This window comes from Eptatretus burgeri, chromosome 8 (genome assembly GCF_056783735.1).
Source record: "Eptatretus burgeri isolate ZD-2024b chromosome 8, Ebu_testis_v1, whole genome shotgun sequence".
Classification (NCBI taxonomy): Eukaryota; Metazoa; Chordata; class Myxini; order Myxiniformes; family Myxinidae; genus Eptatretus; species Eptatretus burgeri.
The window spans coordinates 43967795-43983085 of NC_140968.1; the positions used below are offsets into that span (position 1 = coordinate 43967795).

Consider the following 15291-nt stretch of genomic DNA (forward strand, 5'->3'; position numbering starts at 1 on the left):
GTCATTACTTGCAGATATACAATATCCAAAAGAAAAATTTCCCAAAACTTTCAAGCGAGATGTTTTTATTATAATAATTGTTTGTTTGTTTTTTACAGGCTATCAGGTTTGTAGCGGAGCTGTAACACAAATCACACACACACACGTCCAGACAGATACATGAGACATCAGACATGACATTCACACAAACAAACAGCTGCTGAGATTGATGGGGGAAGTAACGTCTTTCCCAGAATACTCTGGGTACCAGCAACATAATCTTTATGACATCACATTTCTCTCTGCATTCAGCAGGGCAATCAAGGAAGAATTTCCTCCTTCCCATGGATGCCAATCTATGGGGGGGGGGGGGTTCCATGCTCTCTCCTTTAAATGCTGAGCATCGAACGAGGAAGAAGCACATACCATTTAATAAGACTTTGGTATCACTCAGGCAGGGTTCAAACCACCGACATCCCAGACTTGGAGCAGACGCTCTAACCATTATGCCACCGAGTATGTTATGGAAATATCATTCATGAACTTCGAATTTTCATTTGCACAATTAATTTGGGACCAAACAACCGACAAACATTGCTAATAGTACATTCAATAATATTTGAAATTACAGAGAGGACTGTAGGGAATTATTTCATCCTGAGCTCTTTTATATATATATACAAAGTTATTTGGTAATTGGAGTCATTAGAAACACGAAACTATGCAGATTAATGAATGTGAATGATGAGCACAACAGAAAAGTGACAACATTGATGATAATCTCAAACAGATTAATTGCTTACATACACCAGTGAAACAAAATAGGCACACCATGTTGACCAGGGCAATTGTCTGTTATCGTTCACAAGTGTGATGAGCAAGCAATGGCAAGGCTGTGGTGCATGGTGTCACTTAAACCTGGTGAATGAGATGGGTGAGGCAAAACTTCCCCTTTTTCAGGAATCAAGCAGATCACCGACATTGCAGTTTGGATGCGGCAAAGCAACATTCAGAAAAGGTGGACCTGTGTGTGCAACACAGGTTAGATGATCATGTAAAGCCAAATGGTAGAAGTCTTCACTCTTCATCCACTGCAAAATCCAGTGGAACTGCCCACTTTAGCTGAACTTGAAAGTGGTTGGAACCTTGATGGTCCATTGTTAGGATTAGAGCTTTTTGGGAATGTTACGCGTGGCCTCCATGCCCCAAGCCCAAGGCGAGTGCCCCGCAAGTACACGAAGGGTCACACGGCAGACAATGACAATGATCACTTTCAACTTTCAGTCAATTGACAACCAACCAGATGATAACTAGTGACATAAAACAGAAGGAACTTCAAAAGAGTTTATTAAAACCCACTGTTAAAATGCACTAATACAAATCAGTAATAATTCAATCACAAGTCAATCACAATTCAATCAATAAGTTATCAGTAACTGTAAACTTCTGCACAGGAAAATACAAGTCAAGGTCAATGCTTTTTACATCTCAAAGTTACACACGTAAGTTCCATTGCCGTTTCAAATATTTCAGCAACTTTTACAAAGACAATTTTCCTTTGAGAAAGGCAACTTTACACTCATGTTTTACTTCACCCCCTTTAACAATCTTCGTGCCATGAATCAAAGTTAAAATCTTGCCGTGTCCGAACGTGCATTTAAACCTTTCGCTATGTCGAAACAAGCGTGCCGATAAATGAACCTTTTGTCATGTGGAAACAAATGTGCAGTTGAAGCAAGTACGCAGATGAATGGTCGTGCAGAGATGAACCTTGAAGACTGGCGATCAGCTATATGTTTAAAGAGTGAGTGAGCCCCGTGGGAATGATCACTCAGGATGAATAATCTCACCATGTGTCCAGCCGAACTGCGAGAAGGAATGAGGAAGGGTGAATGATCTTGGCGCTGCAGCCCAGGGAAGCTGTCGGCGTGAAGTGTGGTTTCGCACCCTGAGAACTTGGTTGGCTCTTCGTGAGCACAACCGATCTGCCAGCAAGAGTGAATCCGTACACCAGCCAGGTGCACTGGATCAATAACCAGGTCTGTGGTCACCGTGTGCTCATTCCAAAAGCTCACAACGCTGTCGCAGCCTGTCTCCCACTGTGCACAGGACTCCATCGTTCCAAGGCTCCACACGCTTCTGGAGATGGATCTCTGGTTCACCTCCAAGATCTCGTCCGTGTCGCATCTGCCTTTCCTTCTCCCAAACACTCATCGCTTCACCTTTTTATGGTCCTCACGCAAGGTCCATCTCGAAGCAAGATGACACACTGTCTGAATCCAAAGATTGACCAAAGCTTGACCATTGGTTCAGAATGTTGTTTTCCATAACAAATTGTTCACCCAGTTCAGTTGTCATTACCATACAAGTGTAATGCCCCTATTGACTAGAGCATGCAGCCTCAGCACAAGTATCTTCAAAGTTTTGTTGACAATCCATCTTGATGTCACGATGCCAATGACATGGGGATGTCTGTGCACGAATCCTTTCTCCCACATTTACATCACACATTGATATAATTCACTGTAACTCGAGTTGCCATTGTCCCCGAATTATCAGACTAATGTCTTCAACACAATACTTAACATTTCCAATCATATAGGATTTTTATTAACTCTTATCAGGATGCATAGAAATTGTTCCTCTTTCCACAAAGCTGAATGACAGTTTACTTCTAGATCATAATGTGGCACCAGGTTTAATCTCCAGCAATGATATGTTCAAAACAACTGAAAACTTTTCAACAAAAATGCCAAACATGTTGACATAGAGCAATTTGATTCAGTTTCAGCACCTTTGTGAGGATGCAGGGCATCCATTTTGATATCACATCCCCATGTCCACCTAGGCTCCCCTCAATGACTCTGTGACAATGTGATCGATTGTTAACTTGAGTGTCCCTGAGTAAGTCACAAGTTCTTCAAATGTGAGAGGCTGATATTGAAGCAAGAGTTTGTTAATAACATAAATGTTCCACACATCATCCAGTGGAAGTCCTACCAGAACACAGACCATTGTGCACATTCATTTTCCCTGCCAGAAAAGTTTAACCCCATTATTGAAGGAGTGAAGGGTTTGCAATTGCAGACAAGAGTAAAAAAAGAAATGCGAAAATATCATGTTGGATTTCATGTGCATTCTTCTTCTGCAGCACAAGAACTCTTAGCATTCACATCTCTTTTTCACTGAAGTTTCAGCCATGGTTTCATCCATGAGGTTAGTATATAAATATGCAGTATATAAATTTATATATCTTAGTATATAAATATGCATGCAGTATATAAATATATATATATATATATATGACATGATCAGTGGTACCTGGCATTGCCAAGCAATGCCTGGTCCCTCCTCCCTCCCCCCTTTCGCCTTCCTCCCTCCTCCCATCACACACTCCTGGACTCCCATCCATTCCCCAGCCAATTTCCCCACACCCGCACTGCACGGTGGCACGTCCCATGTGGTTTCGATGCCACAGCACTTCCGCTCCCGAGGCTTTGGCACATAACCTCCTCCACAGTGTCACGCACCACGGGCCCGAGTTAGAGTTCAGATCGTGTGCCCGCAAAACCGGTACACCGCACATATAACGAAGGACAGGCACACACACATCCCACAGAGAGTCATTTGTTCCCATTTCTACCATGTTCATGTGTGCTGTCTATGTACCTCTTCGCTTGCAGAAACGACCGACTATTAATATATTGCAGTAATTATTAGTATATTTATATTAATATTTTGTCATGAAAGCATGCACAAAAAGGTGCAAAGCAAAAAAACAAAGCCTCTTCACTTGCTGCAACAAAAAAGTTCCTCTTCACTTGCAGAAACTACTGACTATTAATATATTGGCAGAACTATAACAGCATATTTGCATTAATATTTTGTAATGTAAGCAAATCACCCAAAACAGAAAGAGCAAACTGCGTATGTAAATACCCCAAAAAATAAAAGGACCCCTGTGGGCTGTGCCGTCGTGGATTGCAAAAGCAGGTTATGAATCACGGCGTTTCACTCAATGAAGTTACACTTTCTGCACATTCCATAACCTTTTCTTCATTCAATATAATCGTCCGAACAGTAGAAAAACTTAAGTTTAATGCCTTGCTTAAATAAACACATTTCATTGTTTAAAAAAAAAAAGTTATAAAAATCGCAAATTTTTAAAAATTTTTTGGATTTAACGGCAGATTTCGCCACTTATTTTTGTCCACCAGATGCAGTTCTCAAATCCGACAACATTTCGGTTATATACGTTAATTCGTCTGTGAGAGTGCATCGTGTTTCCAAATCGAAGCCTGTTTGAATAGGCCGAATAAAATGAACACGATTGGGTTTTATTTATATCTTGTGAATATTACTTAACGCGTGCACATGAGAGAATAAGAAACAATAAAAACAACACAATACTCTGGCAATTGTGAATCCATGTCGTTGGCTATGACCCTTTTGCTTCCAGTTTTTTTTTTTGCTTCTGGTTTTTTTTTGTTTCCGGTTTTTGTCATGGGGAATGATGCATTCTGGGAGATAAAGGCATCGTCGGAGACATGAAAGACCGAAATAATATCAGACATGGTGTATATTTCCTCCACTGATTTTAATAAAGATATCTCCCGCATCATCAAAAAATAATTTTTAATCGTGATTTATGTTATTTGATCGCTGATCCCGAATCCAGGCCGAAGTATCCGGAAATTGCGTATACAGTTTTGAACAAGTTATAGGTAAAGTCAGAAGCGAGTGTAAGAAGAATACTACGTTCGCTTCTAGTATTAATTTTTTTAGATGAGATCCTGTTCTTGGCGGTGTAGTTGTCGTTGTGAAGGTAATGTTGAGGATTTTTTTTTTTTTCAGATGACATCCTGTTCTTGGCGGTGCAGTTGTTGTTGTGAAGGTAATGTTGAGGATTTTTTTTTAAGATGTGATCCTGTTCTTGGCGGTGTAGTAGTTGTTGTGAAGGTTATGTTGAGGTATAATGTTGAGGTAATATTTATTTTTTCAGATGAGATCCTGTTCAAGGCGGTGTAGTTGTCATTGTGAAGGTAATGTTGAGGATTTTTTATTTTTTAGATGTGATCCTGTTTATAGGCGGTGTAGTTGTTGTGAAGGTAATGTAAAGGTAATATTTATTTTTTTAGATGAGATGCTGTTCTAGGCGGTGTAGTTGTCGTTGTGAAGGTAATGATGAGGATTTTTTTTTCAGATGTGATCCTGTTCTCGGCGGTGTAGTTGTTGTTGCGAAGGTAATGTTAAGGTAATATTTATTTTTTCATAGCAAAAACACTTTAATTTGATATATTTAAGAAGCGAATGTAAGAAGAATTCTACGTTCGCTTCTAGGCTTTGCCTATTGCATATTACACCGCACAGCGTTTAAAAACAACCGGAAGCAAAAGGTCATAGCTCACGACATGGATTCCAAATAGCCAGGGGTATTGAGTTATTGTTTCCTATTCTCTCATCTGCACGCGTTAAGTATGAAGCTCACTGCATTCGCGAAAAGTAAATCATCTCCTGTTTGGAATCACAATTAATTTTATCTGTCTAATCTTATTCATTCATATTGGAACATGGACAGACACAGGTTAATGAGACAAAAGAGAATGTAATCTGAGTGGTGGATAATAATTGTATTTTATTTTATTATACTGTATATGTATATGTATATGTATATATCGATATATATAGATATATATATATATATATATATGTATATGTATATGTATATATCGATATATATAGATATATATATATATATATATACACAGTATAATAAATACAGTATAATAAATTAAATACAATTATTATCCACCACTCAGATTACATTCTCTTATGATTACATTCATATATATATATATACATATATATATATATATATATATATATATATATATATATATATATATATATATATATATATATATATATATATATATATATATATATGTATATTAGCGATACCCGTGCACATGCACGGGATAGCAGTACAACATAGCTGGTAGCAGACGACAGACCATACACGGGGAATGACAAAAATACGTATTGTGCAAAATGCAAGTGGTACTATGGAATGCCAAGACTTCCCAAACATTGTCGGCATGTCTGCTAAGTGCCACAGCAATTTCATAGGGATCGTGTGATGGCGAGCCGAGTTTTTAGTGTGCAAGCTTGGTATTATAATATATGTATATATATATATATATATATATATATATATATATATATATATATATATATATATATATATATATATACTGTATATATGTAAATGTATATATATATATACTGTACATATATGTGTATATATATATATATATATATATATATATATATATATATATATATATATATATATATATACATATGTATATGTATATTTATATAGATGAAAATATGTATATATATATATATATATATATATATGTATATATATATATATATATATATATATATATGTATATATATATGTATTAGGGTGAATCAAACGCCCCCTTTTTTGCGAAAGTTTGAAAAACATAACGGCATAGGACAGATGTGTTCGAATACATGAAAATACATTTCTCATTTTTTTCAGAATTTTCGGTCATCTTGGGGGTCCACGTCAGGGTCAAAGTTCAGGCACGCAGCTCCTGCGCATTTTTCAGAATAAGTGTTATTTTTCACTGCATAGTGATCAAAATTTGTGTCTGGTGGTGAAATAATTCTGACATATGAATGTTCTGCTCCTTTGGTGATGTTTGTAACACGGTTGGCTTGTAATTTGTTGGCACAATTTCCCGGAAAATGGTATTTTTTCCCGGAAATTGTGTTTTCCCGGAGGATTGTGTACATGCGCCATACAACGATTTGTGTCTGTATAAAGATCTCATACGCTATGGATCTGTGGAACTCCAGGATTCTGCATCCACTATCAAAGCTCTACACCGTCATCTTTGGTACTTAACAGCTGAGTTTGTGCCCTTAGCCTTATTCAGTGAGGATGTCCCAAGTGCAGAGAAGCGTCGACTGACTGACTGTATCCTCTCTGTCAAGCCTGATAGAGAGGAACTTGGACTATTGCCTACTGGGCTTTGGTACAGACTTCGGAAAGCCTCACTACCCCAAGGACATTCACTTGACATCTTGCCTCTCTGACTTTGTCTCGGTTGATTCTTCGTTTGTGTTCCGAGAACTTTAACTGGACGATTCATTCTTGACCTATGAAGTGAGTGAGTGGGCAAGACTTCCAACCTTTGTGGATTCAAAATCTAAAACCAAAGCACTCAATGTAACTAATGATGCGGCTGAACGTCTAATAAAATTCGGAACGGACTGTCTCGGTGCAGCAAGGTCTGAAGAACACTTTCAGAATGTGCAACAAGTCACTGCGAATGACAGGAAAGAGAATCCGAATCTCCGGAAACACTTGAAACTTGATCATTCATGATATTATATGAGTACCTTGATATGAATACACATAATTCTGGGTAATAAAGCTGTGAATTTGACAGAACCGAGGCATTTGTTACTATTTTGTCGTTTTTTTCTGGGCAAATCAGTTTCCCGCTTCTCCGGAAAATTTCCCGGGAAATTTGATTGGCTCTATATCACTGGAACATCACCAAAGGAGCAGTACATTGATATGTCTGAATTATTTCAGCACCAGATACAAGTTTTGATCAATATACAGTGAAAAATAACACATTCTGAAAAATGCGCAGGAGCTGCGTGCCTGAACTTTGACTCCGATCTGGACCCCCAAGATGACGACCGAAAATTCTGAAAAAAGAGAAATGTATTTTCATGTATTCGAACACATCTGTCCTATGCCGTTATGTTTTTCAAACTTTCACAGAAAAAGGGGGCGTTTGATGCACCCGAAATATATATATATATATATATATATATATATATATATATATATATATATATATATATATATATACATATATATATATATATATATATATATATATATATATACACATATACACACAAATACATTATGTATATGTATAGATATACATATATATATATATATATATATATATATATATATATATGTATAGAAATATATGTATGTATATATATATGTATATATATATATATATATATATATATATATATATATATATATATATGTATATATATATATATATATGTATATATATATATATATATATATATATATATATATATATATATATATATATATATATATATATATGTATATATATATATATATATATGTATATATGTATATATATATATGTATGTATATATATATATATATATATACACACAAATACATTATGTATATATATATATATATATATATATATATATATATATATATATATATATATATATATATATATATATATATATATGTGTGTGTATCAGGGTGAATCAAACGCCCCCTTTTTTCCGAAAGTTTCAAAAACATAACGGCATAGGACAGATGTGTTCGAATACATGAAAATACATTTCTCATTTTTTTTTCAGAATTTTCGGTCATCATCTTAGGGGTCCACATCAGGGTCAAAGTTCAGGCACGCAGCCTGAACTCTAAACCTAGGTTTTCATGGTCAAGGAATATAATAATACCAGTTACAAGTGTCTGAGATGGCGGCCATCTTGGATTCCAAGATGGCCACCACAGTGTTTGGCTATATCTCTGGCTATATATGGGATAGGATGTAAATAATGATTCTAAACCTAGGGTTTAAGGGTCCAGCAGAAATGGGTAAGGATAATGAATGCCTTAAATGGGTCCACGATTACGGGGTGTGGTTGGAGGTGTTCCTCTATAGTTTAGCATATATTGACCAATATAATTTTCTCATTTCAGACACCAGAGATATGAGCCAATGCTTATTCCATCCATGTAAAGGCAACTTTACAAACAAGCCCTTGTCAACATCTGGTGCAGACCGTATTAGAAGCATCATCCGGGCAAGTAAGATCTATAAAGATGATCTCCATGTGTCTTTGGAGAAAATGCTTGCTGAAGATGAAAACCCATCTGCCCAGTGTCACCAACAATGTGTATCAATTTATACTTCGCAGGTGTCTATAAAACGATTTCTGAAACATAATTATACTGAAAACGCATCACCAGCTCCAAAGCGATCTCGTCATTCTAATTCGCAAGGAACGACATTTAACTTCCTAGAGCACTGCATATTCTGTGGTGCATTATGTATCATGGATGGCGATCCAAAACATCCAGATCAGTGGAGAAAAGTCACTTTGTGCCGTACGGCCGATCGCACCTACCAGCAAAAGATATTGGACACTTGTTTCGAGCGTCAAGACAACTGCGCAAAGGATGTTGAAATCCGTGTTGTTGGAGCAGTGAGTGATCTACATGCGGCGGATGCAAGATACCACATTGACTGTAGGGACGCATTCATGACAGATCGTGCTATAGCAGCAGCTGTCAGAAGCAGCCTTGATCCGACTCAAATATCTTTGGACTCTTCTTTCCAATCAACTGTATCCGAAATGAAAGCAGACATGACAAAAATATGGAACTCTGTAGATGTTTATAACCTGTATCTTGAAAACGGTGGACAGATGTTGTCCCGTAGAGCCTTAGTTTCTCATCTGTCAGATCATTTTGGGCCTGATTTACTCATTTTAAGTGGTTCAGGTGTTGCCAGCCTTTTGGTATTTAAAAGTAAGGCATCAGGCCTGTTACATCTGGTAAATGATGAAGACGAATTCGATTGTGTATTAGAAAGGGTTGCAAAATGCATTGTCCATGAGACGCAGAGGTTACCAGCTGATAGGAAAGTATACCAAGCTCGTGTAGACATTGATATTGCACTGGACTCTGTCAGTGAAACACTTCGCTCACTGTTAGTGAAAATGTCTGACAAAATGAACTACACTTTGTCAACTGCTCTCATTGGCAACATTGTCACCAGCATTTTAACCAACCGATCCACCCCTCTTCAGATTGCACGAGATGTTGTCCTCAATCAGAGGTCTCTGATTGAACAGTTCTATGATTGCAGGGTGGCTTGTTCTTATGATGAAATATTGTGGTTCAAAGCTTCAGCAGCAGCAGCAGCGCTCAAGAACTTCACCATCATGGGTATGACCTGTCCCAAAGATGGTATCATTCAAGCTGTTGCAGACAACTTTGACGCAAACATATCCTCACAGAACGGACTTGTTAGCACCCATTCCCTTGCCATTGTAATGACTGTTACTGACAGGTACTTGACTGAGGAATCACATCTTGAGACATTCCTGAGACTGACAGCAAATGAAATGCAGCAGCAGGTAATTGATGACATCTCTGTAGAGAGATACAAAGGTCCCCAAAAATCTGACATGCCTGATACTGAGGCTAAGCGAACTCTATTGCCATTACGTGTTCTCGCCGCACAAGTGGTATCACTTTTGAGAGCCCAATCCCTCGACCTCGACTTCTTGCAAGCCATTGACTCTGATGAGGGCATACCGGAGTTCAACGGATTCAATACTAAGTTGTCAAGGGAACAGGGCCATACCATAAGACCAGCCACAAGAGCCATTTACCGCCCATTGATAGACATGAACCCAGCTGAGCCCGACACAATCCTGACAGCAATGGTTGACACACAAGATCTCACCAATAGCTGCGGACAGCGCATTACCCTCTTCACCAATGACCAACAACTATACAGGGTTGCTGTTGGCATAAAGTGGGTCTCCCAAGACCGGTTTCTTAACTTTATACTAAGACGAGGCGGAATGCACCTTCTGATGAGTTTTGTTGGATGTGTTGGATACCTAATGGCAAACACTGGTCTTGAAGAAATCATTAAAACAAGCTTTGGAGGTGTTCCGAAAATGCTTAGTGGGAAAAAGTTTCCTCAAAACGTCAGAGGTCTTCGGCTTGTTGTGGAGGAAGTCCTAAGAGGTATTGTTGGACAGATGGAGAGTCACACCGAACTTCAAGAACATCTAGAAGTATTGTCATAAGAGAGCAGGACGACACGACTCTGGGTAGACTGTCTAATCAAGCCAGTTTTTCTTATGATGAGAGACTCTTTGTGCGAGATGAATGTGAGGCCGACTGGCCACTACATCTATATGCAGTCAAAGAAATGATGCCGTATTTCTTTGCTGCGGGGACATCACCACTATGCCCGTTGCGGCCTTTATGACCTGAGGTTGATGGAACGTCTCCCCGGTGACATCTTGAATCGTTTCCTGAAAGGGGACCATGTGATGAGGCATAAACCCGGTCTCTGGAACGGTATCTGGTCAGACATGTTTATAGAGAGCACCTTTATGAGATACGGCCACGGTGCTTGAAGCATCATAGGGATCACTCTCAAGCCATCTGCACTCAAACGATGGGCTCTGAGTATGCATGCATGCACCAAGATTGTCAAAGGTGTTACAGACATGACTGAAGGATACAAAGAGGTTGATGTCATGAGTCATAAAGAAGAGAAACCATCTAGGATCCACGGAGACAACCAAGACAGGTCAAAGATTCGAAAGAAACTGCAATTATGCATATAGCCACTGGATAATGACGACCATCCAAAATGCCTGGTGAACATCCAAACCGGACAGATACAACCAGAGTCTGTAAATGTAGAGCACGCTGTTGACATAGGCAAGGCACAGATGATCGCTTTTGAAAGTAGTCTGCCATCTGGCTTCAACGCCCATGTATCCAAGAAGGTTGTCACGATGGCCGTCACGAAGAAATCCATCAAGGTTTGGGGCAAAGATGTATACGATGTCAATCTGATATACTCACGGGTGTTGGGGCTTCAACAAACACGAGACATTGACTTACTAACAGTTCTCAAACATGAACTTGCCCTCATGCCGACGTCCATGTTCAAGGAAGATGGCACCATATGCATAGCGTCAGCAAAGTCTACACTGAAGAAAAAGCTCCAAGTGTTAGTTTCCTCACATATTGTTCAGAAGGCAGAAGCTGTTATAATTGACGGTTGCGCTATCCTCTGGTGTGTCCACTGGCCATGTAAGGGTACAGTCAAAGACTTTGTGGACAATGTGTGCAGCTTCATCATCCGTAAAATGTCGCAGGGGGATGTCTATCTTGTATTTGATCGATACTTCGATTTCAGCATTAAAGGCACAACACGGACAACATGGTGTGGTCAGCAAGCCAGTAGACACCATCGCCTAACCCTCCAAAGTCCTCTTCCACCACAAAAGGTCATCCTAACGATAGCGGACAAAAAAGTTCAACTCATCAAGTTGATATCCACAGAACTGCTCAACAGAGGGGAAAAGATGAAAAACAAGCTCGTCCTAACTGGCCAAGACCCTGTACCAATAGAAGTCAGCTGCGATCTCCTGAAACAGAGGGAAGATCGAGAGAACTTTCATGAAGAAGCAGATGCAATCATGGTTCATTAAATGTCGAAGCTGGCAGAAGAAGGTGCAATGGCCATCAACGTACTGTGCGATGATACAGACGTCTTCGTACTGCTCCTACATTTTTACCACAAACTTGATCTCACGTGCGGCCTAACAATGGAATCTACTCATTCTGAAAGAGCCTTGGTTGACATAGCAGCATCTGCCAAAGAGCATGCTAAAATAGCTCCACAGCTTCCAGCGATGCACTGCCTTTCTGGGTGCGATACTGTTGCGCAACTGTTTGGTGTTGGCAAATCAACTGCCATCAAGATGCTTCAGGCCAGTCAAACACTCGAATGCTTGGGTGAGCTTGATGCTCCAATGTCAACTATTATAGACGAAGCTACCAAATTTATCGCGAAGTGTTATGGGTGCACGACTACTGCAGACATGTCCGACACTAGGGTACAATATGGTCTCGGAAAATGGGGCGAAAGAACATGACAGCAGCGCCAAAACTAAAGACACGGCCACCAACAAGCCAAGCATTCGTAGAAAATGTTCGACGTGCTCATTTCCAGACGGCAATTTGGAAGGCGGCTCTTCAATCAAAGCCCCCCAACATGAATCCATTAGAGTACGGATGGGTACGAGAGGAAACTTCCAAGTCTCTTCTTCCTGTTCCAATGCTCACAGACGTTGCACTTGCTCCACCACAAATTTTGGAGTTAATAAGGTGTGGTTGCACTTCAGGCACCCCATGTAGAACAGCGCAGTGTGGTTGTTGTGCCGCTCATTTACCATGCACTTTCTTCTGTGCATGTCATAGAGATTCAAATATCAATTGCCATAATGAACGTACAAAACAGGTAGAACATGACATTGACAATGACGAGACCGACGAGGAGACTGCTGATGACGCCGACGATGATTGACCTCTATTACGTACTTCGTGCTTCTAGTCCTTATAATGGCACCAGATATTATCCAAAATGTTGGTGAGAAATAGAATCCACTCCTATCTTCATAGATTTCATGTTGATACAAACTGTCCTATCCCATATAGCCATCGTCCCATAAATGGAATCCAAGATGGACGCCATCTCAGACACTTGCAACTGTTGTTATGATATTCCTTGACCATGAAAACCTAGGTTTAGACACCATTATTTCCATCCTATTCCATATATAGCCAGAGATATAGCCAAAAAACTGAATTTCGGTAATGGCCGACTTCATTTGCATATTATGCAAATTGCCCAAACCTGACAGGATGTTATCACTTGGACTCTTGTTCAGCACCCTTCAAAGATATAGAAACCGCAAAAAAAAACTTTATAGGAACGCAAGTGCAAGGGTATGTGGAATTCTGCAGGACTATGCAGTGACTTGTGGTGAGGCGAGCAAAATGATTCGACTCACAATAGTGTGTGTGTGTGTGTGTGTGTGTGTGTGTGTGTGTGTGTGTGTGTGTGTGTGTGTGTGTGTGTGTGTGTGTGTGTGTGTGTGTGTGTGTGTGTGTGTGTGTGTGTGTATTGTTGCGAATTCGCGCCCGCTGGCGTGCGAACGGCCACGTAACTCAAATCGCGGCACGTCGCCCACCGGACGGGCAATTCAATGGTGACCCTCTCGGAACAACGCCGGGAGCTAGTCACGGGTGGGGGTTTAACCTCACCATGATCATGCCAATTGCCCACCCGCGCAGGATAGGGTGGCTCGCCAAATTCGATCTACCCAAGTACCTGCGCGAATGGTCGACCAGGCGATCGTACCACGTCACAGGCCGATCCGGGCACGAACCGCTTAAGCGGTCCGTTTCGTGCTACAGTGATAACTGAGTGGTGTTATCGTCGGCCTTGACGGTTCCGATTAATTACCGGGATGTTGCACCCACTACGAACCCCTTAAGTGAAGCAGGATGGAGAGTCAACCAAAGGAAAGGACGCAGCGAAATGGGGAACAAGTTCACACAAGCACGTTTAATTCACACACACAGACAAGCACAGAAGGCATGTATTTACAGTCACAATAATCAAAATGCACATATAAAGAGAAAGCAAGAGTTAAAACCGACTACGCGCACACACGGCAACACTTAAACAGTTCTACTTGTCGGACACGCGCCACCCACAGTCATTTACACAAACCCAAAGACAAGAAAAGTGGCGACTTCCCTGTGAGCCGTCGAGTCCTCCTCCCACGTTCGTCGGCGTGGTTGCGCCTGGCCCCGACTCCTCCGCGGTCTGCGAGCTCTCTCCGGCGTGGTGCACCGAGCTCGTGCCGCGAGTAGCTCGCGTCGTCCGCCCGACTGCTCGGACGGGGTTTTGGGGAAATGGACGGGATTTCAGGCGCTATCTCCACGTGGAAACAGGGTCTCGGGACCGCACCGACAGAAAACCAGACCAGACCACCAGCCAAGACGAATGACGAGACCAGCTCCAGGACGAAGAGGAAGAGGACGAGGAAGAGGAAGAGGAAGCGCGCCCCACCCATGTCCGACTTTTATAGCGCGGAGCTCCGCCCTTCACTCCGCCCCGTTTTCGGCTCCACCCTCCTTCGAGAGGGTTCTGGAAAAGGGGCGTTCCCTCACCCCGACCGCCTCACGCTGTCCATCCACCAATCGGCGGCGAGCCGCCCTTCCCCACTTCCCTCACACCAAGCGCGGGGAAGAATGGCGGGAAAAACCCACCAGCATCGTTGGCGGTTTTTTCCCGTTTGAAATAAATGATCGATAAAGAAAAACGACTAACTGGAGGTTCGCAGCCCGAATGGATCACATAAATTCCCTCGAAACAACGGGTTTGGGCTAACTACACATGTACCTATGGAGATATCTCACCTGAGGGCCCTTTATGGTGTAATGCGAATTTCCACAGCTGTAACAATATATATATATATATATATATTTATATATATATATATATATATATATATATATATATATATATATATATATATATATATATATATATATATATATATATATAT

At 40.5% G+C, this 15291-nt stretch overlaps 1 protein-coding gene across 1 annotated transcript in view; it reads left to right on the forward strand.

The window, feature by feature from the left end:
* The window catches only part of LOC147021626 (von Willebrand factor C domain-containing protein 2-like), a 97599-nt gene that overhangs the window by 36127 nt on the left and 46181 nt on the right, over positions 1-15291 (forward strand). The window lies entirely within an intron of this gene.